At 43.4% G+C, this 27,537-nt stretch overlaps 1 long non-coding RNA gene across 1 annotated transcript in view; it reads right to left on the reverse strand.

The window, feature by feature from the left end:
• The window catches only part of LOC138246173 (uncharacterized), a 42,658-nt gene that overhangs the window by 6,987 nt on the left and 8,134 nt on the right, over positions 1 to 27,537 (reverse strand). The window contains exon 2 of the long non-coding RNA XR_011194234.1: positions 14,990 to 15,107. This is a non-coding gene — a long non-coding RNA (uncharacterized lncRNA). The remainder of the gene's footprint in view (positions 1 to 14,989; positions 15,108 to 27,537) is intronic.

Below are 27,537 nucleotides of genomic sequence, written 5' to 3' on the forward strand. Positions count from 1 at the left end.
AACATAGTGCGCAAAAAATACGAAACAACACTGGACATTTCCAATGGTTTCTTCTGCCACAATATAGCGCCTGAAAGTAAACACTTTACAAGTTTCAGTGCGCTAGGATCCCAGAAAAAATTGAATTCTGTTGTTTACCCCAGGGGTACAAGAACAGTCCAAGACTGTTCGCAGCTCGTGTGACTTCAATATTGCATGACTGACTCTGAAGCATTGTCCTATGTAAATGATATTTCTCTCACAGATGATGAATTGCTGCAACATTTAACCTCTTAGCTGCTGCCTCTCCCCCCCCCCCCAACGTGCTGAGCCCTTTTTGTTTTTTTCCCTGAAAATGGCACCAAAAAAGGGTTTGCTGTGCTAAAATCACTATCTTCCCAGCTTTCAGGAACAGGCAGACTTGAATAAAAAAAACACGGTTTTCAACACAATTTTGGCATTTTACTGGGACATACTTCATTTTTACAATTTTTGGTGCTTTCAGCCTCCTTCCAGTTAGTGACAGGAATGGGTGTGAAACCAATACTGGATCCCGGAAAGCTAGGCATTTCTGAAAAGTAGACAAAATTCTGAATTCAGCAAGGGGTCATTGTGTAGATCCTACAAGGTATTCCTACAGAAAATAACAGCTGAAATAAAAAATATTGAAATTGAGCAAAAAAAACTGCCATTTTTCTCCACGTTTTACTCTGTAACTTTTTCCTGCAATCTCAGATTTTTTAAAGCAATATACCATTACGTGTGCTGGACTCTTCTGGTTGCAGGAATATATAAGTCTTGTAGGTTGATCAAGATCCCTAGGTACCCAGAGCCAATAAATGAGCTGCACCTTGCAATGGGTTTTCATTCTATACCGGATATACAGCAATTAATTTGCCCATACTAGCATGAATTACAGGCCATTTCTCAAGTAGATGTATTTTTTACACACTGTCTTACATTGTGAAGCAAAAAATGTAGAGAAAGACAAGGGGCAATAACACTTGTGCTATTCTGTGTTCCCCTAAGTCTCCCGATAAAAATGGTACCTCACTTGCGTGGGTAGGCCTAATGCTCGCGACAGGAAAGGCAACATGGACACATCACATTTTTACATTGAACTATGACGTGTTTTTTGCAAAGTGCCTAGCTGTAGATTTTGGCCTCTAGCTCAGCTGGCACCTAAGGAAACCTACCAAACCTGCGCATTTTTGAAAACTAGACACCTAGGGGAATCCAGGATGGGCTGACTTGTGGGGCTCTCACCAGGTTCTGTTACCCAGAATCCTTTGCAAACCTCACAATTTGAGCAAAAAAAACACCTTTTCCTCACATTTTGGTGACAGAAAGTTCTGGAATCTGAGAGGAACCACAAATTTCCTTCCACCCAGCGTTCTCCCACATCTCCTGATAAAAGTTGTACCTCACTTGTGTGGGTAGGCCTAGCGCCTGCGACAGGAAATGCCACAAAACACAAGGTGGACACATCATATTTTCCTAAAGAAAACAGAGCTGTTTTTTGCAAAGTGCCTAGCTGTGGATTTTGGCCTCTAGCTCAGCCAGCACCTACAGAAACCTAGCAAACCTGTGCATTTTTTAAAACTAGACACCTAGGGGAATCCAGGATGGGCTGACTTGTAGGGCTCTCACCAGGTTATGTTACCCAGAATCCTTTGCAAACCTCAATATTTGAAAAAAAATACTTTTTCCTCACATTTCGGTGATAGAAAGTTCTGGAATCCGAGAGGAGCCACAAATTTCCTTCCACCCAGCAGCATTCCCCTCAAGTCTCCCGATAAAAATGGTACCTCACTTGTGTGGGTAGGCTTAGTGCCCGCAACAGGAATAGATCACAAAACAGTCAATGTTGGTCCTTACATGAGGCAACTGTTGACCCTTGGGTGATCCATTCCTGATGCTGGCACTAGGTATAGGCAATCAAGTGGGGTAGTGTTTTTATTAGGACAGGTGAGGAATCACTGGGTGGTAGGAATTTTGTGGATCCCAGCATATTCCTGTAGTTTGTGTGACAGAAATGCAAGAAAAATAGAGTTTTTATTCAACATTTCAGCTTTGCAGGGTATTCTGTGTAAGAAAACTTTGGGGAATCCACACAAGTCACACCTCTGTGGACTCCCCCGGATGTCTAGTTTCCAGAAATGTTTGGGTTTAGTATGTTTCCTTGTATGGCCGCCGAACCCAGGACCAAAAACACAGGTGCCTGCCTTACAGATAATTTTGATGTCTCCACAATACGATTTGGGCGGTGGAATTTGGGGCTGAACTTAATTGGGGAGCTCCCAAGAGAGCACTCTCTCTCTGTGCTTGCTGCCGCATTCACCTGTTCTCTGGGTTGGGCTAACCCACTATTGCCCCGTTGCACAGACTGTGCTTGCGAAGGGACAGCAGGACTGTCCTCATCACCTCCCTCATAATTTACTGGAAGAGGAGTTATCCAATGGGACCCCTCCGACTGAAAACTCACTCCTAGAGTCTGCACCATTGTCCTATCCCTCAGATGCTGTCTCTGTATCTGCTGTTTCAGTCTCTGATCCTATGTCAGAGCTGTCCTCTATAACCCGAGTGACGGCGTCAGCAGCAGTCATCCATCAAGATACCATCTCTGCTATTGCCTAAACTGTTGCTCTAAAACACTAGCCTATGTAGACAGTCACAAAATTGCTGGTGTGTGTGTGATACGTGCAAGAGTAGAGGCCACCTTACCTGTATTCTTCCCTCAATCAGCACGTTCTTTCAAGACACTCAAAAAACACCTTGTCACATACTGCCCACTGCGCCCAGTCCAACAATCATTATTGGTGCTCCCACTCCCATGTCCTCCTCCTCGGATTCCCTCATTACCACCCAGCAAAAGTGCCCTTCATCTCGCCATAGCTGCCCCACACCCTGCACATACATTTAATTTGTATTATAGCGCAGGTAATGGCTGACTTTACTAATGTACTCAGCTATTTACATAAAATACAGATTTGCTCTTTGCAGTAGACATATAAACCTTCTGCGCTTCTTTATGGCACTAAAACTACCACTAGACAAAAGTCTGATCCTTTTGTTGCAGAAACATAATCAAAAGACTTACTTGACTTTTTTATTGCTGCCTAAAAGCTACAGTTGAAATGCGTCAGTTGAAGTATGTGCATTGCTTTGAAGGCGCAAGCTGCAACTGCAAGACAACTGGTGGCAAATATATATATATTTATGTATAGATCACTTTTATATGTGGGCTGGTTTTCCTGGGGCCCGATCGCAGCCCCCAGGGAAACCACACATGCATTGACAAAAGTGATCTATATATATATTTATATATATATAGATCTATCTCTATATAGATATATATATCTACATAGATAGATCTATCTATCTACATAGATATATCTATAGATAGATCTATATATATACTTAGATCTATCTCTAGATATATCCATGCAGATATACATGGATACAACTACTTAAAAAAATATAGACCTATATATATATATAGATCTATCTATAGATATATCCATGTAGATAGATAGATCTATCTACATAGATAGATCTATCTATCTATCTATCTATCTATCTATCTATCTATCTATCTATCTATCTATCTATCTACACACTGTCTTACATTTTGAAGCAAAAAATGTAGAGAAAGACAAGGGGCAATAATATCTAACTGGCTTAAACAAATTACTTTATTTTTCCATGGAACTATATGTGGCTTTCTTTGACTGCATTAGCTTTTCTCCTTTGGATAGGCTTTGTTATAACGTTCTTTTTATTAATACATGGCCATTTTTTTCCTGAAAGATCTACAGTTGAACTGGTGGTTGAGGTCCTAAAACCCCATTTTTCTGCTCACAAGGTCTGCAGAGATGTGTCTTTTGTGAACATTACCTCTATACCAATACCTGATGGGATTGTTTTAGGATAAAGTAACATTTGATATATACGGCCCGATGAAGGTCATTCAAATACCATATACGTTTAAACTTTCAATATATATGTAATAATACCCGGAGTTGTTTCTAGTGACTGGGATGTGAAAACAGTTGATTCTATGATAACTGAATTGCAGTTTTATACTGTATTTGAAAGTGAAGATATATATCAATCTAAAGAGAATTATGATGATATGTTTTGCTATAATTATTATGGGCACCATTTCTTTCACAGGGCAAGTACCTCAAAGACTGTTTTTAATTACACACAATGAGAACCCTGTCCGACTTCTAAAACATATACTGAAAAGTTTGCATATTTTTCTGGGCACAATGTTAATGCGCCCAGTATTCCTGCCCCTGCAAAATTTCACAAATGGCAAAAATGTATAAATGCAACTGAAGATCAGCTCCATGAATGGGTCCAGAATGGCACGTTTAATGCTTCACTGTCACGTCCTGACGGGTGGTGATTGTGACCAATAGATACCAATGGGTGTTATAAACGTTTTATAAACTCCACGGGGGGTTTTAGAACTAGTAGGCCGGAGCCTCGCTATGTGTCATCCGAACATGCGGGTATAGTAACAACAGAGTGTGGGGAAACTATGCCAGCAAACGTTGAAGAGTTCCTCACTACCTGGTGTTAGATAACACCTCAGTCTCCTGTCTAATAACACTGACTTACAGGATTCCCTGTTTGGCCCCAGAAAACAATGCAGAAAGCGCTTCTTAGATGCAGTATATAATTAAATTTGGAAGCTTTCCCAACAAGAAGCTGCTGCCCGGTTAAGGCAAATAGACCAGAAAAACTTACAGAAGGCATTAGCAGTTGTAGAAAATGGGATTAATACACTCTCTGACCAGATATAAACATTAAACAACATTGATTCCTCTGCAATAGACATAATACAAAGTGATATGTCTTCTTTACACCATGGACAGAGTCAACTAAGGTACATTATGCAGCTGGGTTGGACACTTCAAACATTGAAGGCAGCTCACGTTCCCTGGCAAGGAACATATTTTCTACAGTTAATTTAACGTGATAACAACAACTAATAGATAAGAAAGAAGCGACTTATGTTAAACATCGAAAAGTTAGAAAAGTTGCATTTTACTGTGGCTGAAATACCATCTGCTGAGTGGCTGATACACAGGGTCATTAATCTGCCTATTTCAACACTCCAATTCACGTCCTGTTTAAAACACATTCCAGTAGGCAGATGAAAGGCTGGGAGATAGTTACATCCATGAGGTGTGGGAGCTGCCCTTCTTGTACAAATGTCTCAGTAGCATGAAAAAGGTCTTTCTTAGTGGTAGTGAATGTGGGACTTCTGTCAGTCATTCAATGGTTTGTAAACAGCTGTCCTTGCAGGGGTCGTGTAACGCTTTGGCAGCAAACTTGGCTTGTGATCTGAAGGGAGTTCCAGTCCCCTTAATTAGACCTGCGTTCCAGGTGCTTTCAAATGGCAGCTATGCTCTCCTCAATAGTGAAAACTGTTGTGGGATGCGAGCCAGAATAGTTTATGTGGTTTCAATCTCAAGGATTGTTACATGCTGCGGGAACGAACTTTTTCCTCCCACAAGACAAAGGGAAGTAGCTGAGATTTGGCCCCATATTGCTACTTCTAATGTGAATTTTGACAAGTTGAGCAGACTCAAGGCTTTATTGTTCCAAAAACATGTGGCGCTCACATCTGCACGCAAGACCTACGCACTTCAGGTGGCAAGGTCATTATTAGGCACATCTCGGAATGCTGCTGCCTTGGCTGAAGCTCAGGCTATGAAAGACGAATGCTCCTTGGTTCTTCTTGGAGTTGAGTTTTCTATTTTACCACCTCCTGAAGTGGAAGATTTCCTGTCTTCAATTGTCCCGGATTCAAATGACAACTTCCAGAATGACTCTGACTCTTGAAATTCTACCTTTTTTATGCCACAAGTTAATATTTTAAATTGTCCTTTTATATATTCTCAAGTGTCTTTTAACTTGTCATTATTGACATTTTTTATATATATCTTAGGTTGTGTTTTAGAAGCTTTTATACATAATTAGGCTTTGAACCACCTTTAAATCGTCAAGGGGAGGGTGTTGTGTAGCCATTTTAGTTATAGCTCCATGCACGTTATTTTAGCACACTAGGCCTGCCGCTGTGCACTTTAACCTAGACATATTTTATTCAGCTTTGTTTATTATTTTAACGATAGCCACATTTGCGGTCTTGTTTTATTTCTCTCTATCTCGCTGTTCTTTCCCCAGGCCAGCACTGTGTTTTTAAACAAGACATTTCTTTCACTCTGTACTTCTCTCAAGGCTGCAGTAAGATAGGTAAACGTGGTAACGTTTTGTCTCTGATATTCATGTAGGGACATTTTCTCAGAACATCAGCTGTTTTATTATAAAAACACTTCCCTGTCCCATACACATTAGAGGGAGATTCCAGCCAGATGACCATGACTGTATGCTAATTGCTGAACTCTTCGCTACAGCTGCTTATGCAGACGTCAGGCCTCTTGCTCAGGTATGAGGGATAATGTCTTCCCAGGGGAACCTGAAGGGCAGAACTAGAGCTTAACATACTGTGCTCTAACATAGACTAGGTAGGAATTAGTTTAATGGTTCTGGTGACAATATGGTAGCGTTATTTTTATGCTTCACTCTCCTTGTCACAATTTGAATCCTGTCATGCTTTATAGTCCTGGTTATTGCAGTACATGAGTTATTATCTAAGATGCAGTTGCTTCATAAAAACCTTATTGAAACATATACTGCCTCTGGCTGTCCTTGTATATGTGAGACCAATGTAACTGAGAGAAACGGATGCGATCCGAGTGACCACGATTTCTCTGAGGAGTCGATTGTGTCATGCGCTCGGCTTCCCAATCATCCCTGCTCTTGGGTGGAGATGAGGCACTGCTAGTTAGCTGGAGCAAAAACCCAAATTAGGCCGACAGGTGTCACCTGTAGTGGGTTAAACTCAGTCCCCCCACACCGCAGGCGATTCTGCCGCTCAAATCCAGTAGTCTTATTAGAATAATGAGAGCCTCTGCGACAATACCACACCCAAAACAAAAGATCTTATTGTTTTCTCTCTATCTTGTACTTTGTTTTGTTTACCACTGACTGCACACACTTGTTTCTTTTCTGTGTCCATTGACTTCTTTAACCCATGATACAGCATGCTCAATGACCTTAGATGCTGTGATCACTTCTTCTAATTAAGAGTCATCTACAACCCATAGGGGTTCTTGAATTTTCCTTGAATTAGGGTGTACCATGAGTTGATTTCTTTATCATTTCATACATTAAGGCCCCAAAAGTGCAGGAAGTACCTAATCCCGCTAAGTACTGTGAGGAACTCATAGAAAGTTTTTTGCCTACAAGTGTATCTCTCTAGAGCAGAGGTCTTCAAACTGTGGGGACACGGCAAATAAACTCAATTAATGGTTGTTTTAATATTTTTCCTTACTTGTATTAAGGCACAATGAACCCCAGTAGCACCACTGTTGCTTTGGGGCTCTGAGCAATGGCCCAATGGAGGGGAATTCTGAAGCAGGAGAGAAACTTTAGCTTGGCTTCATAGACATAGCAGGTACTCAGTACCACAGCTATCATTAGAGCAGCAGGTGCTATTGCATTGGGACCCAGGAAGGTGAGGAGCTCCCCAATTAAGGGAACCCTATTTGTTGATCAATTCCTGTTCTTGTTTGATGCATCTACTCTTTTATAATTCACACATGTAGTGTGAATTATGACCTATAAAAAGAGCTCCTGAAATTATCTTAAAAACCCCATCCCTTGTCCTTAGCCATGCCTCTCCCACTCCTCCAATCCTTGCCACAAAGTTTTGGAGGCAGGCTCCTTCTTCAAAATATTTAGCTTAGAAGGGCTCAGAGTAAAAAAGTCTGAAGGTCTCTGCTCTACGGTCACAATACGTTGAATCTTTGCTCTGGTCTTTTTAAGGCCTCATCAAAGTCACTCAAGAGTTCCTCATCTTGTGCATGGACTATTCTAGGAAGTGTTTTAAAACTTGCTTGCCCCATTCTGAACCAAGGCAATGCAATAAAATATGTTTCCTCCTACTAATATGTCTCTGCCTCAGCTGCAACTAAATAAGTTAGAAATCCTTCTTTCCATCTCCCCCAAGGAATAGAAGGATAACCTTTGAATTGCAAAAATGTCCGTGGAGGGTCAAATTGCATTATAGGAAGGCAATAAAAAATTACAATATGAAAACAGAGAAAAAACACAGGTAATAGGAGTAGAAATAAATATTCAACCTACTACAATTGAATAGTTTTAGTGTATGCACATTGCAGAAATAATTTTAACAAAATACATTTGGTCGCAAAATACTGGTTGCAAAATACAATCAGTATTTTTGCAACAAGTAAAGAGTTTTAAGAACCGACCTATATACGACCAGTGGCCGACACCAGGGAGGGGGTTAATAAATCCTCAGGTGCAACTTTTTATTTAAAAAAAACTTTTTTAAACCCCAGGAGACACGGAAGCTTTTCCGTGTCTCCCACCAGCCCCCGCCCCTTTGTAACGTCAGTGCGCCGCACGGCTTTTCACAAAATCACTTTGTGGATTTCCCCATCGGAGCAGGAAGCGGCCGCTTCCTGCTACGATGTGGAAAACGGCCCGAAACGGCCTTCCCCACGTTCGTAAGAAAGGGGAGACTTCCTGAAAGTGTTTCCTGGCTGTGCTGCAATCAGGGGCCAGGAAACACCACTAGACACCAGGGATTTCACTTGGGGAGGGTCGGCCCCCTCAGAAAACGGGCCGCCCTCGATCTCCCCCCCCCCCGGGGCATATTTTGAAAAAAAGTTAGGTGTCCCGTGGGGGCCGCAATCGCGCGCCCCCAGGGGCTAAATTTTATTTTTTTTAAATAAAAAATAAAAGAATAAAAAGAAATGGACAGGGGGTCGCCCGTGGGCAGGGCTACCCCCTGTGGGGGCAATATTTGTTTTTAGTTGCTGTAGGGTTTCCCTGGGGGCCATTTTGGCCCCCAAGGAAACCATACAACTACTAAAAAATATATAGATCTATATATATGTATATAGATATCTCTATGTAGATATATCTATCTACATGGATATATCTATAGATAGATCTATATATATATATATATATATATATATATATATAGATCACTTTTGTCAATACATGTGTGGTTTCCCTGGGGCTGCGATCGGCCACCAGGAAAACCAGACCCACATATAAAAGTAATTATATATATATATATATATATATATATATATATATTTTGCCACCAGTTGTAGCTTGCGTCTTCAAAGCAATGCACATACTTCAACTGATGCAATTGACACATTTCAACTGTAGCTTTTAGGCAGCAATAAAAAAGTCAAGTAATTATTGTGATTATGTTTCTGCTACAAAAGGATCAGACTTTTGTCTAGTGGCAGTTTTAGTGCCATAAAGAAGCGCAGAAGGTTTATATGCCTACTGCAAAGAGCAAATCTGTATTTTATGTAAATAGCTGAGTACATTAGTAAAGTCAGCCATTACCTGCGCTATAATACAAATGAAATGTATGTGCGGGGTGGTGGGCGGCTGTGGAGAGATGAAGGGCACTTTTGCTGGGTGGTAATGAGGGAATCCGAGGAGGAGGGAGTGGGAGCACACATAATGATTGCTGGACTGGGCGCAGGAGGTTCTAAAGACTGTGACGAATGGTATGTGACAAGGTGATTTTTGAGTGTCTTGAAAGAACGTGCTGATTGAGGGAAGAAGCGAAGGTAAGGTGGCCTCTACTGTTGCATGTATCTCACACACACCATCGATTTTGTGACTGTCTACGTAGGCTAGTGTTTTAGAGCAACAGTTTAGCCAATAGCAGAGATGGCATCTTGATGGATGACTGCTGCAGTCACTCGGGTTATAGAGGACAGCTCTGACATAGGATCAGAGACTGAGACATCAGATACTGAGACAGCATTTGAGGAATAGGACAATGGCGCAGACTCTAGGAGTGATTTTTCAGTCGGAGGAGTCCCATTCGATAACTCCACTTCCAGTAAATTATGAGGGAGGTGATGAGGACAGTCCTGCTGTCCCTTCGCAAGCACAGTCTGTGCAACGGGGTAATAGTGGGTTAGCCCAACCCAGAGAGCAGGTGAATGCGGCGGCAAGCAGAGAGAGAGAGAGAGAGAGTGCTCTCTTGGGAGCTCAACAATTTAGTTCAGCCCCAAATTCCACCGCCCAAATCGTATTGTGGAGACATCAAAATGATCTATCACAAAACAAACTGGTTTTGTAAGGCAGGCACCTGTGTTTTTGGTCCTGGGTTCGGTGGCCATATAGAGAAACATACTAAACCCAAACATTTCTGGAAACTAGACATTCGGGGGAGTCCACAGAGGTGTGACTTGTGTGAATTCCCCAAAGTTTGAAATGTTGAATAAAAACTCTATTCTTCTCGCATTTCTGTCACACAAACTACAGGAATATGCTGGGATCCACAAAATTCCTACCACCCAGTGATTCATCACCTGTCCTGATAAAAACACTACCCCACTTGAGTGCCTATACCTACTGCCTGCGTCAGGAATGGATCACCCCAGGGTCAACAGCTGCCTCATGTAAGGACCAACACTGACCGTTGTGTGATCTATTCCTGTCGCGGGCACCAGGCCTACCCAAACAAGTAAGATACCATTTTTATTGGGAGACTTGGAGGAACGCTGGGTGGAAGGAAATTTGTGGCTCCTCTCAGATTCCAGAACTTTCTGTCACCAAAATGTGAGGAAAATTTGTTTTTTAGCCAAATTTTGAGGTTTGCAAAGGATTCTGGGTAACAGAACCTGGTCAGAGCCCCATAAGTCACCCCATCTGGGATTCCCCTAGGTCTCTAGTTTTAAAAAAAGCACAGGTTTGGTAGGTTTCCCTAGGTGCCAGCTGAGCTAGAGGCCAAAATCTACAGGTAGGCACTTTGCAAAAAACACCTCTGTTCTCTGACGAAAAATGGGATGTGTCCACGTTGTGTTTTGGGGCATTTCCTGATGCGGGTGCTAGGCCTACCCACACAAGTGAGGTATCAATCTTATCGGGAGACTTGGGGGAGCGCTGGGTGGAAGGAAATTTGTCGCTCCTCTCAGATTCCAGAACTTTCTGTCACCGAAATGTGAGGAAAATGTGTTTTTTTTTGCCAAATTTTGAGGTTTGCAAAGGATTCTGGGTAACAGAACCTGGTCAGAGCCCCACAAGTGACCCCATCTTGGATTCCCCTAGGTGTCTAGTTTTCAAAAATGCCAAGGTTTGCTAGGTTTCCCTAGGTGTCGGCTGAGCTAGAGGCCAAAATCTACAGCTAGGCACTTTGCAAAAAACACGTCAGATTTCAATGTAAAAATGTGATGTGTCCATGTTGCGTTTCCTGTTGTGAGCATTAGGCCTACCCACGCAAGTGAGGTACCATTTTTATCGGGAGACTTGGGGGAACACGGAATAGCAAAACAAGTGTTATTGCCCCTTGTCCTTCTCTACATTTTTTCCTTCCAAATGTAAGACAGTGTGTAAAAAAGACATCTATTTGAGAAATGGCCTGTAATTTACATGCTAGTATGGGCACCCCGGAATTCAGAGATGTGCAAATAACCACTGCTTCTCAACACCTCATCTTATGCCCATTTTGGAAATACAAAGGTTTTCTTGATACCTATTTTTCACTTTTTATATTTCAGCAAATTAATTGCTGTATACCCGGTATAGAATGAAAACCCATTGCAAGGTGCACCTCATTTATTGGCTCTGGGTACCTAGGGATCTTGATGAATCTAAAAGCCCTATATATCCCCGCAACCGGAAGAGTCCAGCACACGTAACGGTATATTGCTTTAAAAAATCTTACATTGCAGGAAAAAGTTACAGAGAAAAATGGCTGTTTTTTTTAGCTCACTTAAAAAAATATTGAATTTCAGAAGTTATTTTCTGTAGGAAAACCTTGTAGGATCTACACAAATGACCCCTTGATGAATTTAGAATTTTCTCTACTTTTTAGAAATATTTAGCTTTCCGGGATCCAGCATTGGTTTCACACCCATTCCTTTCACTTAGTGGAAGGAGGCTGAAAGCACCAAAAATAGTAAAAATGGGATATGTCCCAGTAAAATGCCAAAATTGTGTTGAAAGGTGGGAAGATGGTGATTATAGCACCAGAAACACTTTGTTGATGCCATTTTCAGGGGAAAAACCACAAGCCTTCTTCGACAGCCCTTTTTCCCCATTTTTTTGAAAAAAACGAAATTTTCACTGTATTTTGGCTAATTTCTTGGTCTCCTCCAGGGGAAACCACAAACTCTGGGTACCATTATAATCCATAGGATGTTGGAAAAAAAGGACGCAAATTTGGCGTGGATAGCTTATGTGCACAAAAAGTTATGAAGGACTAAGCGCAAACTACCCCAAATAGCCAAAAAGGGCTCAGCACGGGGGGAGGGGGAAAGGCCCTGCAGCTAAGAGGTTAATAAGTCAATTCTTAAGAATTCAAATCCACGTGGGTCGGAACCCGACCTACCTCATTAATAATAATGAGGTAGGTCACAAATTGTGACTCACTCGGATTGAATGCCATCATATGGATAGTGGCATCCTGGAGTCAGCAGACCACATCTGTACATACATTGCAATAAAGTAAACTTTAAAAAAATACATCCCAATTTCCTTAAAAGAGACCTTAAAAGAAACCAGGCTGTGTTTGAAAAGCAACTGTACTTTTTTGTGCTTGTTTTAAAGTTTGCAGCAGTCCTACGCACTACTGAGTACACTCAAACACACTTTGTTTAACATTCACAGAAATGACAAAAAGACCCCTTCCCTCTTGAGAATGGGTTACCACCCAAACATGGGGGTCAGTACCTTTCAGTCGCTAAAGACCACTATTTCAGTCCTATACCATTTATACATGTGAAGAGAAATTGCTATTTGGATGGAATGTTTACAACACACTCCTGCCCAACAGCGATTCTTTATCCACTTTTAAACCCAATTCAGGGATCTGTTAAAAAGTTACTGACTCATAAAATGGGTTTAGTACATTGTGAAAAGCAGCTTTTCAGTTGCCAACTCACTTGGATTGTTTGCGGGGGGGAAAAAGCTGCTTTGTACATCTGCCAATTGTTAAGTGTGTGTGCTTGGCTGACAAGAAGTGCTTCAAAATTTATAAGGTTTGGCTTGGACTAGGGTGGAGTGGATTGGTTTTGAGTGAGGTAGGCTGGATGGACTGGATTGGAGTGGGGTGGACGAAACTGGGTTGAGGTGGATGGGATTGGGGTAGAGTGGTGTGGATTGGCATAGATTGGATTGAAGTGGGGCGAATTAGAGTGGAGTGGTATAGATTGGAGTGGAGTTGGGTGGATTGGAGTGGGGTGGATTAGATTGAAGTGGGGTGGATTGGAGTGGGGTAGATTGGATTGAGATAGGGTGGATTGGATTGTAGTGGGGTGAATTTGATTAACTGGGATAGATTAGAGAGGGCAGAATGGAGTGGGGTGGGGTGGAATGGAGTGCAGTGGATTGAAGTGGGGTGGATTGGATTGGATTGGCGTGGTTTGGAGTGGGGTAGACTGGACTGGATTGGAGTGGGGTGGACTGAAGTGGGGTGGATTTTTTGGAGTGGGTGGACTGGAGTGGGGTAGGGTGGATTGGATTGGGGAAGAGTTGACTGGATTTGAGCGAACTGGATTTGAGTAGTGTGGATTATGGTGGATTTGACTGGAGAGGAGAGCGGTGGATTGGAATGGCGTGAATTGGATTGGTGTGGGGTGATTTGCAATGGAGTGGGTTGGACTAAGGTGGGGTGGATTAGAGTGGGGTGCGTGAATCGGAGTGGATAACTTTGCGATGGATTAGATTGGAGTGGGGTGGATTGGAATAAGGTGGAATGGATCAGAGTGAGTGGATTGATTTGGACTGCAGTGGAGTAGATTGGACTAGAGTAGGGTGTCTTAGATTGGAGTGGGGTGGATTGTGGTGGATTGGAGTGGGGTGTTCTGGGGTGGGGTGGATTGAAGTGTATTGGAGTGGGCGGAAATGGGTTGCAGTGGGGTGGATTGGATTAGTGTGAGATGGACTGAATTGGAGTGGGGCGGATTCGATGGGGGCAGATTGGAGTGGGGCAGATCGTTTTGGACTGGAGTTGGCCATACTGTTTTGGATTGGAGTGGGGCAGATTGGAGTGGTGCAGATTGTTTTGGATTGGGGTAGATTGAGTGGGGTGGATATTTTTAGATTGGAGCGAGGCAGATTTTATTTTAGATTAGAGTGGGGCAGATTGTTTTGGATTGGAGAAGAACAGATTGTTTTGGACTGGAGTGGGGCTGGTTGTTTGGCATTGGCATGGAGCAGCTTGGAGTGGGGCTGATTGTTTGGAATTGGAGTGGAGCAGATTTGAGTGAGTAGACTGTTTTGGACTGGAGTGGCGCAGACTGGAGTGGAGCAGATTGTTTTGGATTGGAGTGGGGCAGACTGTTTTGGATTGGAGTATGGCAGATTGGAGTGGGGCAAATTATTTTAGACTGTAGTGGGGCAGATTGTTTTGGATTGGTGTAGAGCACATTGGAGTAGGTCAGATTGTTTGGTGTTGGGGTGGGTCAGATTGTTTTGGATTAAAGGGGGCAGAGTGTTTTTATTGGAGTGGGGCAGATTGGAATGGGGCAGATTGGGGTGGGGTGGGAGGACTGGAGTGTGGTGGATTGGAGTGGATTGGTTTGTATTGGGGTGGGTTGAAGTGGGACAGATTGGATTGGAGTGGGGGGATTGTGGTGTACTGCACTATTATGTGTTAGTGCATGATTTCAGAAATTACACATAAGAAAGAAACAATGTTGCTTTGCATTATTTAGAACAAGATAATTGTCATTGTCTGAGAACAGTGCCCATGAGCAAAAACAGAACAAAACATGAGTGTGAAGTGAGAAAAGACTTGGGAAAAGAAAAAAGTTAACTGTAGAAAATATAACTTTGCAATTTTGTAAGTCCTGCTGGGCATGTTTTTGCCAGTCACGCACCTTCTGTTTGCAGGGCCCTAGAAGTTAGAAAAAATTACCTCAATCACGTCGAAAGCAGCAGACAGGAACTGATTAAGTTGAATCGATCACTGCTTGGTCCCTGCTCCACAGAGAGGAACGGAAATGATGCTACTCCTGCAGTGATGAATTAAGAAGCTGTAAAGACAGTGTCACACAAGTCAACAAATGGTAAACAAAGGGCGGGCTCCAAGCCCTTTTTAATTAACAAAAGAGTGTTGCAAGCAAGAAGCATGTGCCAGCGCATGCTCTTGCAGGCCTGACCTTAAGAAAAAAGGCCTGTGAATGGGTAATCACAAATGAAATGCAGGTGGGATGGCGAAACAGCTGTCATATTTAATAATTTGTGTGCGTATCGCAGTAGTAATGTGATATACAGCATTTGTGAATTGTGAATAAAATCATGTATGTGTATCATAGTTGTGACACACGGGACAGGGAGTTGAATAAGAGTGAGCAAGCACTGTCACCACTCTGACAAAAAGATTCTACTGAGGAAAGACTATGCGCCTCATCTACTGAGTAATGGCTTATCCAGCAAAGACACTTTGAAGAGAGAAGACCCAGCGGGGAACAACCTACAACATTGACGCTGGCTCATAACTGAGCCAGCGGCAATGTTACGGTGCATAGGGTGCACCCATTGCGCAGTTCAATATCTTGAATGCAGACAGTGAACAGTACGACTGCGCTTTCCATGGAAACCCCTGCATTGCCCATGCCAAGTGAATGGGAACTGCAGCGCCCCCGGGACCTCCTGCACCCAGTCTCTGCCAGCCTTTACATGGCGGTGCTGCCACCATGTAAAAGCTGGCGGAGAGGGGGGTCGTAATCCCCAGGGCGGCAATGCATACATCACTGCCCTGGCGGATTAGGACCGCTAGCACCGCCAGCCACTTCAGTGGAGGAAAACTGGTGGTGTTGGCAGTGTGACCCTCAGTCTCTTGTATCTGAATAAACCAACGAGTCAAGAAAGTGGTATTGTACCTGCAATCTTCCTCCATCCCAAGTTGATGGTAGCCTTTGTGCAAATCAAGATGGGAGAAGACTTTATAGCCATTCACCTGCATGATCATATTTCGCAATGTGCATGGCGCATAGCCACGTAGATTCGCATGCACTTCCATTGTCCTTTTTTGGCACCATCACAATGGGCGACATCCATGGCATGGGACCTGTGGAGCACTCAATAAGGTCATGTTTCAGCAAGGCCTCAAACTTTTTCTCAACTGATTCATGAAGAAGAAATGCTATTCTTCTAAAGCGCTGTGGAACAGGTCTGATGTTCTCATTAATGTGAAGTTGCAGCTTCATTGTTTTGAGTCTTCCTAGGCTTGTGAAATAGGGATGGGAACTGATTCACAATTTCAGATTTGGGAACTTACAATGATTTTCTCCTGGTCGCTGGGGTAAGTTGTAGTACTTACCTTTGGCTTTCCTACTACTCCCAGCTACCATGTACACACTCCACTTACCTAGGTGGGGGACCGACTGTCGCATTCCACTTTTTTAGTATTTGGTTTGTGCTCCCCCTAGGGATATTTCTCTCTATTTTGATGTTCAGTAATTGCACTGGTTTCTAACTGTTTTTATGCCTATTTCTGCATACTAGTGTATATAATTTGTGTATTACTTACCTCCTAAGGGATTATAGCCTCTATAGTATTTTTGGTATTTGTGTCACCAAAATAAAGTACCTTTATTTTTGTAACGCTGAGTGTTTTCTTTCATTTGTGTAAGTACTGTATGACTACAGTGGTATTGCATGAGCTTTACATGTCTCCTAGATAAGCCTTGGCTGCTCATCCACAGCTACCTTTAGAGAGCCTGCCGTCTAGGCACTGACTACACTACAATAATAAGGGTTACCTGGACCTGGTATAAAGTGTAAGTACCATAGATACCCACCACACACCAGGCCAGCCTCCTACAGGAATGTCAATGCTTCTGTGCAGATTACTCTAACAGATAGTCACCCTGCAAGCTCCATAGAAACAAAGCAGCAGAAAAGAGTCTGCACCTGGACCCTTACATTCAGGAGACAAGCCCTTATGGGTCCAGCTGGAGACAGTGGCAGTTCCTAAGAAAAAAAAGAAATGGCACACTGACACAGATAAGGCACATAAGACTACATACAACACAGCCAAAAGATGGGGCAGAAATTGCCTTGTGGAAACCAGGAAAAAAGGAATACTCTTATACACAAGTAAGGACTAAATAGTACACTTAGCAGACACAATATCCCAAGAGCAAAATACAATGCAAGGGAATAGAGTGTTTTAAGGGTTCATTTTAGTACCTTGCTCGGGCACATATATTTTAGCGTAGCTTAGGCCCACAGCCTGTGCCCTTTTACCTAGTTAATATGCTCTATTCTCACGTATTCATTTTAGAATAGCTTGCTTTTCAGTGGGGATGTTTTATTTTTCCTAATCAGCTGTTATTCTGCGACAGAGTTGATATTATTATTATTATTATTGTTATGCACAACATTTCTCATCATGTTCCTGACCCAAGGTTGACAAGAAACTGTACGAGACCATCACGAGATAATGTTTGGTATTGGGGCCACAAGAGCATGCACATATTCTAACACTTGGGCAGATGCCCACTTCAGGCCTATTTTGCAGAGTAAAAACTTTTTTTTCTATAAAACACCATGTAGGCCAAGTGGGGGTTCAGAGGGATTTCCATCTATGCTGTATGCCATTTTCAGCACACCTCAGACTTGCCTCTGTAAGCCAGCTAAGGAGACGACGGGCAGACCTTCATTCTACGGTAATGGGGTGGGAGCGCCTCCCACGGACGGACTGAGTATGGACAGACTGGGCTATCACCGCTGTACTCTTGCTAGAAGCTAGGTGTTAGGTAGGAATTCTACTACATGTTCATTGCAATATTTTGGGATTGTTCATCTTTTTCTCACTAACCGTCACGATCCTAATTTTGTTATGCCTCATTATCCTAATAATTGCAGCTCATATATTTTATTGTACATTGCAGTCTTTTTAATAAGTATATTGAAAACCACCCTGTGCCTCTTTATTGCTTGTGCGTGTGTATGAGGCCTTTTGCTAACGAGAGAAAGGGGTGAGATCTGTTCACTGCGACTTCCCTAAGAGTTCACTAGAGTGTCATGCAATAGGCTGCCACAAGTCACCTTTCCTTCTTGGATTGGGCGAGATGCAGCTAGCAAGCTGGTAGGGTTGGGGCGACAGCCATCAACTAGTGTGGGAATTACTCATGGGCCGACAGCTGCTAACTGGTATGGGAATGACTAAGTCACCCACAATCGGTAACGCTGCCTCCCCAAATCTAGTGGTCTTGTTCTAATAACGAGAGTCCTACGACAAAGAGAACCTAAGAACTGTAGCATATTGTCAGGAGCAGGGTACTCAATGAAAAACTGGAGAACAGGCAAGTCAAACACAAGGATTCTAGGAACTGTAACAAACAAGAGTCTTGAAATCTAAGAGAACTATATTTCATAAGATCACAGAGAAAGGGAACAAACTAGGGGCAAAATCTAAGACACTGAGAAGAAATTACAGGAGCTATGGTAGAAGCAAAAGAAATAAGTAAAGAGAAAATGATAGGAGGAATACAAGGAACAAATTAGGAACAATTAGAAAGGGAGCAGCTCAAGGGTTGCACCAAGTGTAGAAAAAGACCAGACAATGGAGAAAGCAAAAGCAAGCAGGGCTAGGAAAATCTGTAGCAGGCCGCACAAGAACAGGTCACAGGCTCTGGCTGACACAAGGCAGAAACTGGGCTGGAAAACAAGCCAAGAAGAGGTCCAAAAGAACAAACTTCAATGCATAAACAAGGAGTTTCAGTAAATGGCAACTTATAAACAGTTCCAGGCAGGAGCAAGCCCTGGGCAGAGTCACATGGCTGGGATGCACAAGACTGGTCACAGGTGTATGCAATTTAAGTCTCTCAAGTCCTGGAGGAGAGGATCCAGTACTGAGGAAAAGCAGGACTACTACCATAAACAAAAACAATGGAAAGCAGATTCCAGGTCTTATTGAATAATAGGAGGTGCATTATAGAACCGGAAGTCCATGGAAACAAATGCAGGTTTTTCAATTTCATACAAGATCGAAATGGAAAGCAGGCAGGAGTCGGAGAGGGACTTTGGATGAGTTTTAATGGTGATTTTCAGGCTGCAGATGGTCCATGTACAGAATCCCCCAGAGGCTGAATGATGGAATTATAACACCTTTGAACCTAACCCACCAAGACATCCGGATCGATGGGGGAATCGGAATCCTGGGCCTGGAAGGCCAACTCAAGGATCTCTGTTAGAGGGCTGGAGATGTCAATCACCTTGTCCTGGCAGTTATGTCACGCCCTATCAAGTTCCTTTTTGGGATCTCTGGAATATTACTTAAGAAAGTTAACCACAGTAGCATCGACCTCTGGGGTTTCAGTCACCTTGCAGTGAAGATCCAGTATGGGGCATTCTGATTGAAGTCGTGTCCTGACATACTTATTGAAACCCTGGCGAATATGGGAATGGAAACAGTCCGTCACTTCTTCTGGGGGAAGCCAGGAGGGGAGGGAGGATGAATAATCTCTGAAGGATCAAAATCCAGTACTTTTGGAACTTTGGAGGTCTCCTTGTGGCACGTTTTGCACTTATGTTTCCTGGACCCAGGCTCGTCATCATGATCAGAGCTATCTGAGTTAGATGAATCAGTATTCATGGGAAGGAGGCCTTATCAGGCAGAGAACTATGGGGGTTATTCTAACTTTGGAGGAGTGTTAATCCGTCCCAAAAGTGACGGTAAAGTGACGGATATACCACCAGCCGTATTACGAGTTCCATAGGATATAATGGACTCGTAATACGGCTGGTGGTAAATCCGTCACTTTTCCGTCACTTTTGGGACGGATTAACACCTCCTCCAAAGTTAGAATAACCCCCTATATGTGTGAAATCCCGATAGGGAATCTGAAAGCCTTTCATAAGCCGCCTTGCTTTTGGTCTTGGATTGTTTGTGGGTAGCCACTTCATCTTCGGTGAAAGAGAAAGTGAGAATCCAGCCTTGTTCTCTAGCATTGCCACAAAGATGTTGAGTAATAAGGCCCAGAACCCTAACTAGAGCTTTATTAACTGACTGTTGAACACCAGCATCCAATGCTTCCACAAAGTCTTGTTCTAAGGACCCTTGAGGGTCATCATAGTATTGATCCATCTTCCCATCAAATGGATCCTACATTCTTAAGACTGTGAAGCAGCCAATGTGTAGTACAGGAAGGTAAATACATATATACGGCTCCTTAAAAGATAGAAATGTAAAGGGGGAGTGCAGGCCAAACAGACGTAAGAAGTGAAGGGAGCAGCCTGGGCACTGTAAGTCACCAGAAACCTCATAAATATTTCTGCCCCAATACTTAATTGGTGTCAGGGCATCTCTGGGAAGCAACATGAGGCAATCTGCACAAGGGAGGTTTAACTTGCTGCCTAGGCATTCGTGCGGCTGTGTGATATGGAGCCACCCTCTAGGGAGAGACTAACGTGCATGTCCACATGATTGAGTCTGTGCCAAAATAAACAGATATCTGTGGTAAACAAATAAATACAATTAATTGCTGACTAAGTTAATTGAGTTTTATGAGGTTTCCGACCTCATTCGCTCAATTCTGTTTCCTCCTCTACGCTATAAAGAGCCTGGAGGACCCGTCCACCAGGAGCTAAATATTTTGGCCTCAAAAAACACATATTGCTACAGTAGGTCGTGCATGAAGAGAATTTCTTGTGGATGTGCTCCTTGTGAAAGATTAGAATGCCATCACACACAATGACGTCAGCCAGTGGCTGAATCACTGCTCCATGCTGTATGTTCTTATGATGGAAGCATAATGAGATTGACATAGAAATAGATCCGATGAATGGAGAGGGCATGTACATATAATTTTGGTAAATGAAGAAGGGTTGGCCAATACCAGACCAAAAACAGCAGCCTGCAGTGCTCTTTGTGAATACAAATCACCAACCAGCATTCCTGTTAAATTTCTTAAAGGCTCCTCGTTATGTCCCAGTATGCAGCTAAAAAGTTACTTTATATTATGCTACAATAAATAAACCTGCGTTATGCCTCCTAGTATCTACCACACTCTCAATGAAACACTGCAGATGAAGTGATCCCTCTTTAGGTGTGGAAAAAGGCTGCTCTTCCAGTGACTTGCATTGGTTTTCCTGATCATGGCGACTCACACTATGGAGAAGAATGCCAGAAGAAGAGCAGAAGTGGTTTAAACCTGACATAGAGGCATCCACCTTCCAGTGTAAGGCTGTGCCTATTGCATCCGCCACCCCTCCAAGAGGTGCTGCTTACCATGCTCCCAATACAGTGGCCCATGAGGATCTAATGAGTACTTTAAGTGGGAATAAAGTGCAGATACTCACTATTTAGAGTACCTGTTTGTTTCTGAGAAGTGCCACTACTCTCACAGTGAGGGCCAGATTACGAATTTGGCGGTCAGAAAACGAGACCGCCAGACCTGTGGTGAGGACTCTCCACCTGCCCTATTACGAGCTTTCCACTGGGCTTCCCAGCAGAAACCAAGATTTCTGCTGGTCAGCCCAGTGGAAAACGTGCAGCGGTAGTCCAATGCCGTCCCACAGGGGGCCTCCCTAGTCTTTTGGCAGTCCGACTGCCAGACTTGTAATGTGGCGACCAGTCTTGAGACCGCCAGACTCTTAATCTGGCCCTTACTGTATTGCAGCAGTGCTGAGACGTGCAGGTATTCTTCCTTTCAAACTAAGGAAGGGTGGGTACTCAGTGGCTAAACTATTGACTCTGACACCATTTAACATCAGTGACCCCACCAACTGGGCCACGTGTCACTGCACATGGATTGAAGCTTTGACAAATACAGGGATACAATGGGCAATTAAAATGAAAAGTTTGCCAAAGCAAGCTGCACTTAATGCAAATATAACCATCATATTTGAATTTAACTGGTTCTGTGCTGGGGACGTAATGGTTATGTCCTGCGGCACAGTGCTCCTGGCCCGAGGACATAACCATTACGTCCCAGCACCGGAGGGAGCGCTAGCGCTCCATCCTTGGGCTTTTCCCCCCACCCCCCCATGGCAGGGCTGGAAAGGGAATCGCTTCCCCTTCCACCCCAGACTCCCCCAGTGATGTCTGATGACGTCAGCGCGCGATCGCGTGCTGACCTCATCAGAGGTCACCTCCCATTGCGCTGGATGTGGAAGAGAAATGGTCAGCATTTCTCTTCCGTTCGGAGGAGGGGGCAGGCAGTGGCATGAAAGGAAAGGAAAGGCTTTTCCTTTCCGTTCATGTCTATGCAAGCATTTCTAGACACCAGGGAATTTTTTGTTTTGATACTTACTCAATAGGGGAGCGTCCCCTTGGGCAAAGGTCGCACCCCAGGGGGCCAAATTATTTTTAGACCATTTCTGCCCCCCCCCCCCTATATTTAGTCTGATCTGCCCCCATGGGGGGCAGAAACCCCCTAGACACCAGGGATATATATATATTTTTTATATGTGGGGAGCGGGGCAAAATTACTTTTAGGCCATTTCTGCCCTCCTTGGGGGCAGATCGGCCTATTATAATTAGGCACCGGGTGGGGGGAGGGCAGAAACCTCTACACACCAGGGATATATTTTTTTATTTACTTTATGTTTTTGTGCATGGGGAGTGACCCCTTAGGCAAGGATTGCTCCCCTGGAGGGCAAATTATATTTAGGCCAATCTGCCCCCCAAGGAGGGCAGAAACCACTAGACACCAGGGATTTTTATTTGTTTGCGTCAATTTCACACAAGGGGAGCAACCCCTTAGGCAAGGGTCTTTCCCCTGGGGGGGGCAAATTTATTTTAGGCCATTTCTGCCCCTCTTGGGGGCAGATCGTCCTATTTTTGGAAGGCCCATCTGTCCCCAAGGGGGGCAGAAAGCCCACCAGAGTCCAGGGAAGATTTATTTTCAAAATAAGAGGGTGGGGGTGTGGCCATACCCCCACCCCAAATAATGGGGCCAAGGTTGTTCTGCCCACCAGTAGGCAGATGGGGCAATTACCCCCGAGCCACATCCTGGGGGTGTGGGGGGGAGGGGCAAAAAGTCTACTAGATGCCAGAGAATTAAAAAAAATAGTGTGGTGGTGGCTACCAACCAGTATGGGCATGGTTATGCCCCCACCCCAACTGAAGGGGTTAACTGTCTTTCAGCTCTCCACCCGCACACTAAAACATCTTATTCCACGGCAAGCAGGAGGACATCTGATTATTTTGGGTTTTGGTTTTATATTTGGGCCATGAGAGCTTGGCTAACTCTCAAAATCGTCACACTTGGAATGGTGAGGGCTGCACTTTTTGGACTTTGGGACACTGCCATGTAGAAAAATCCACAAGACCGAGACACATCTGAAAACTAAACATCTGGGTGATTCCAGAGTGGTGTGCATCATATGTATCCAGCACCATTTTCTTACCCACAATGCCCTGCAAACCTCCAACTTTGCTGGAAATCACACATTTTTTCCACATTTTTGTGACGGAACCGTCCGGAATCTGCAGGAATCCACAAAATTCCTACCACCCAGCCTTGTCTCATCTATACCGATAAAAACGTTTTCCCACTTGTCAGCCTAAAAATGTTTTTTTTCAAACTGCCCTCTTGGACCCGCTTTGGCTCCCCCTCAATTTCGACAGGTTTTTGGCTCTTCCCTGTCACAGGCACTTGGGGGAACGTTAGGTGGTAGGAAACCCGGTGCGGTGATTCCACACAGAAATGTGGGAAAAATGTGATTTTATAGCTATATTTGAGGTTTGCTGAGGATTCTAGGTAAGAAAACATTGGGGGAATCCACGCATATCACACCTCCCTGGATTCCCCCAGGTGTCTAGTTTTCAGAAATGTTTGGGTTTGGTAGGTTTCCCTATATGGCTGCTGAGCCCAGGACCAAAAACGTAGGTCCCCCCGGCAAAAACAGGTAGTTTAGTATTTAATCATATTGATGTGTCCACATAGTGTTTTGGGGCATTCCCTTTTGCGGGCACTAGGCCTACCCACCCAAGTTACGTACCATTTTCATCGGGAGCCTTAGGGGAACGCTGGGTGGAAGGACATTTGTGGCTCCTCTCAGATTTCAGAACTTTCTGTCACCAAAATGTGAGGAAAAAGTGTTTTTTAGCCACATTTTGAGGTTTGCAAAGGATTCTGGGTAACAGAACCTGGTGAGATCCCCACAAGTCACCCTATCTTGGATTCCCCTAGGTGTCTATTTTTAAAAAAATGCACAGGTTTGGTATGTTTCCCTAGGTGCCAGCTGAGCTAGAGGACAAAATCCACAGCTAGGTACTTTGCAAAAAAACAGCTCTGTTTTCTTTGGGAAAATGTGATGTGTTCACGTTGTGTTTGAGGGCATTTCCTGTCACGGGCGCTAGGCCTACCCACACAAGTGAGGTACCATTTTATCGGGAGACTTGAGGGAACGCTGGGTGGAAGGAAATGTGTGGCTCCTCTCAGATTCCAGAGCTTTCTGCCACTGAAATGTGAGGAAAAAGTGTTTTTGGCCAAATTTTGAGGTTTGCAAAGGATTGTGGGTAACATAATCTGGTGGGATCCCCACAAGTCACCCTATTTTGGATTCCCCTAGGTGTCTAGTTTTAAAAAATGCACAGGTTTGGTAGGTTTCCCTAGGTGCCGGCTGAGCTAGAGGCCAAAATCCACAGCTTGGCACTTTGCAAAAAAACAGGTCTGTTTTCTGTGGGAAAATGTGATGTGTCAATGTTGCATTTCCTGTCGCGAGCAATAGGCCTACTCACGCAAGTTAGGTACCATTTTTATCAGGAGACTTGGGGGAACACAGAATAGCAACACAAGTGTTATTGCCCCTTGTCTTTCTCTACATTTGTTCCTTCCAAACGTAAGGCAGTGTGTAAAAATGTTTTCTATTTGAGAAAGGCCCTGTAATTCACATGCTAGTTAAGGTACCCCGGATTTCAGAGATGTGCAAATAACCACTGCTTCTCAACACCTTATCTTGTGCCCATTTTGGAAATACAAAGGTTTTCTTGATACCTATTTTTCACTCTTTATATTTCAGCAAATTAATTGCAGTATTCCAACTCCGCTCGGCCGACCTCTCCCTCGCCATCGTCCCCCGAATCCAACGCAAGACCTCAGGCGGCAGATCCTTCTCCTACCTCACCGCCAAGACCTGGAACTCCCTCCCGACCTCCCTGCGCCAGACCCAGGACCTTCTCACCTTCAGGAGACTCTTCAAGACATGGCTTTTCGACCGATAGCAGCCCCCCTCAGCGCCTTGAAACCCTAACGGGTACGTACTGCGCTCTATAAATGTTTTGATTGATATACCCGGTATAGAACGAAAACCCATTGCAAGGTACAGTTCCTTTATTGAGTCTGGGTACCTAGGGTTCTTGATGAACCTACAAGCCCTCTATATCCCTGCAACCAGAAGAGTCCAGCAGACGTAATGGTATATTGCTTTAAAGAATCTGACATCGCAGGAAAAAGTTACAGAGTAAAACGTGGAGAAAATGGCTGTTTATTTTCACCTCAATTTCAATATTTTTTTTTATTTCAGCTGTTATTTTCTGAAGGAAAACCTTGTAGGATCTACATAAATGACCCCTAGCTGAATTTAGAATTTTGTTTGTTTTTCAAAAATGTTTAGCTTTCCGGGATCCAGCATTGGCTTCACACTCATTTCTGTCACTCACTCGAAGGAGGCTGAAAGCACAAATGGGGTATGTCCCAGTAAAATGCCAAAACTGTGTTTAAAATGTGGTTTTCTGATCCAAGTCTGCCTGTTCCTGAAAGCTGGGAAGATGGTGATATTAGCACCGCAAACCCTTTGTTGATGTCATTTTCAGAGAACAAAACACAAGCCTTCTTCTGCAGCCCTTTTTCCCATTTTTTTTAAAGAACAAAACAAAATTGTTGCTGTATTTTGGCTAATTTCTTAATCTCCTCCAGGGGAACCGACAAACTCTGGGCACCCCTAGAATCCTTAGGATGTTGGAAAAAAAAAGTGTGCAAATTTGGCGTGGATATCTTATGTGGACAAAACGTTATGAGGGCCTAAGCACAAACTGCCCCAAATAGCAAAAAAAAGGCTCGGACCAGGAGGGGAAAAAGGCCTGGCAGCGAAGGGGTTAAAGAGGATGTCACGGAAATGCCGTCAGGTAGCCTATTTCATAACCAAATAACACTACACGTGTTAATACACATCCATGTCTGGATGAAAAAGTCACATTCATCGTGCCTGAAAGCGTCTATTAAACACTCAGTTCTATAAGTACAAGTGCGGGAAGCCTTGATCTTGCAGATTATTACGAGGGAGTCATTATCATTTAGAAACAAGTTTATACAGGAGCCTTACAACCTGGAAGCAATTAGCGAGGGATGCCCACGAGTCATGACTCGTAGTAGGAGGAAGGAGAGTGAGGAGAGCATGATATGAGCATTCAAGAGACACATGCTCTGCTTAAAAACTGAATTCAAGCCTAGGTTACAGCCCACAGCTCACCAGACAGATCACCTTCTCCTGAATATATCAAAGTGCTCACTAACAACGTTTTCTTGCTAAGAAGCAGTCTCCTGTCTGCATATGATGACACTAATGAGATGAACTCACTGAGGTAATTTGCATTGATGATGATGGGGTAAAGATATTTGTCTTGGTGCTGCCACTAATATAATTACTTGTATTTAATTCTATCACTTCTCTGTAAGCCTTTGGCTGTAGCCCTCTAAGTATTTAATTGATGCCTATGGATCCGAGACACCTGCTCTGCAAGGGCTATTCAAACTGGTGTTGACTCATGAAGGACATCAGGCAGCAGATGGTACATCGAATCACAGTCTACTGAGAATCCGCTGCAAGTTCTATGATGTTTAATCTTTTTAGGGAAATGTCTGAGGAAAGCGATGGTCTAGGAAAGAAGACAAATTTGATGCACATTGATGAGTCACTGAAGTCAGTGATTCAACCCTTTAGCATACATTCTAACATTCTGAAATTAGAAAGATGGAAATTTCTGAAAATAAGGAACTGTATTTTCACCGTAGACTTTCATTGAAGCAAATGCAATGACAGGCGGGAAACTGCTAAAATAAAGCTGTTCTTGGCTTTAACAAAATCAGGATTCTCCTGTGTGAACTGGGTCTGTTGGCACATTTTCTTTAGTAGTGTTGCTTTCAACAGTCAACAGCAATTATAGGCTTAAATCATGAATCCTGTCAAGTTAAAACTTCAAATATGAAACAAGGAAACCTCATCTAGTTTTAAGAAAATTGAACTGAGTGTGCATATCTCAATGTTCGCAGCCCATATACTAAAGCACACTGCAAAAAATATTTGATATCCATCTTACCATGGAACTAAAGCACAAACTAATTAGAATAAGATTATGTTTGTTTATTTTTCTGCTATGGCCAACTACATGGTGAGGAAAATACAAGATGGTGCCTTTTTTCATCTGGTGAGGAGACCCATATTTTGTGTATTTGCTATGATTTGACTGCACCTAGAAAGCAACTTTCGAGAACACATGGGAGGTGT

The sequence above is a fragment of the Pleurodeles waltl genome, chromosome 7 (assembly GCF_031143425.1).
Source record: "Pleurodeles waltl isolate 20211129_DDA chromosome 7, aPleWal1.hap1.20221129, whole genome shotgun sequence".
Lineage (NCBI taxonomy): Eukaryota > Metazoa > Chordata > Amphibia > Caudata > Salamandridae > Pleurodeles > Pleurodeles waltl.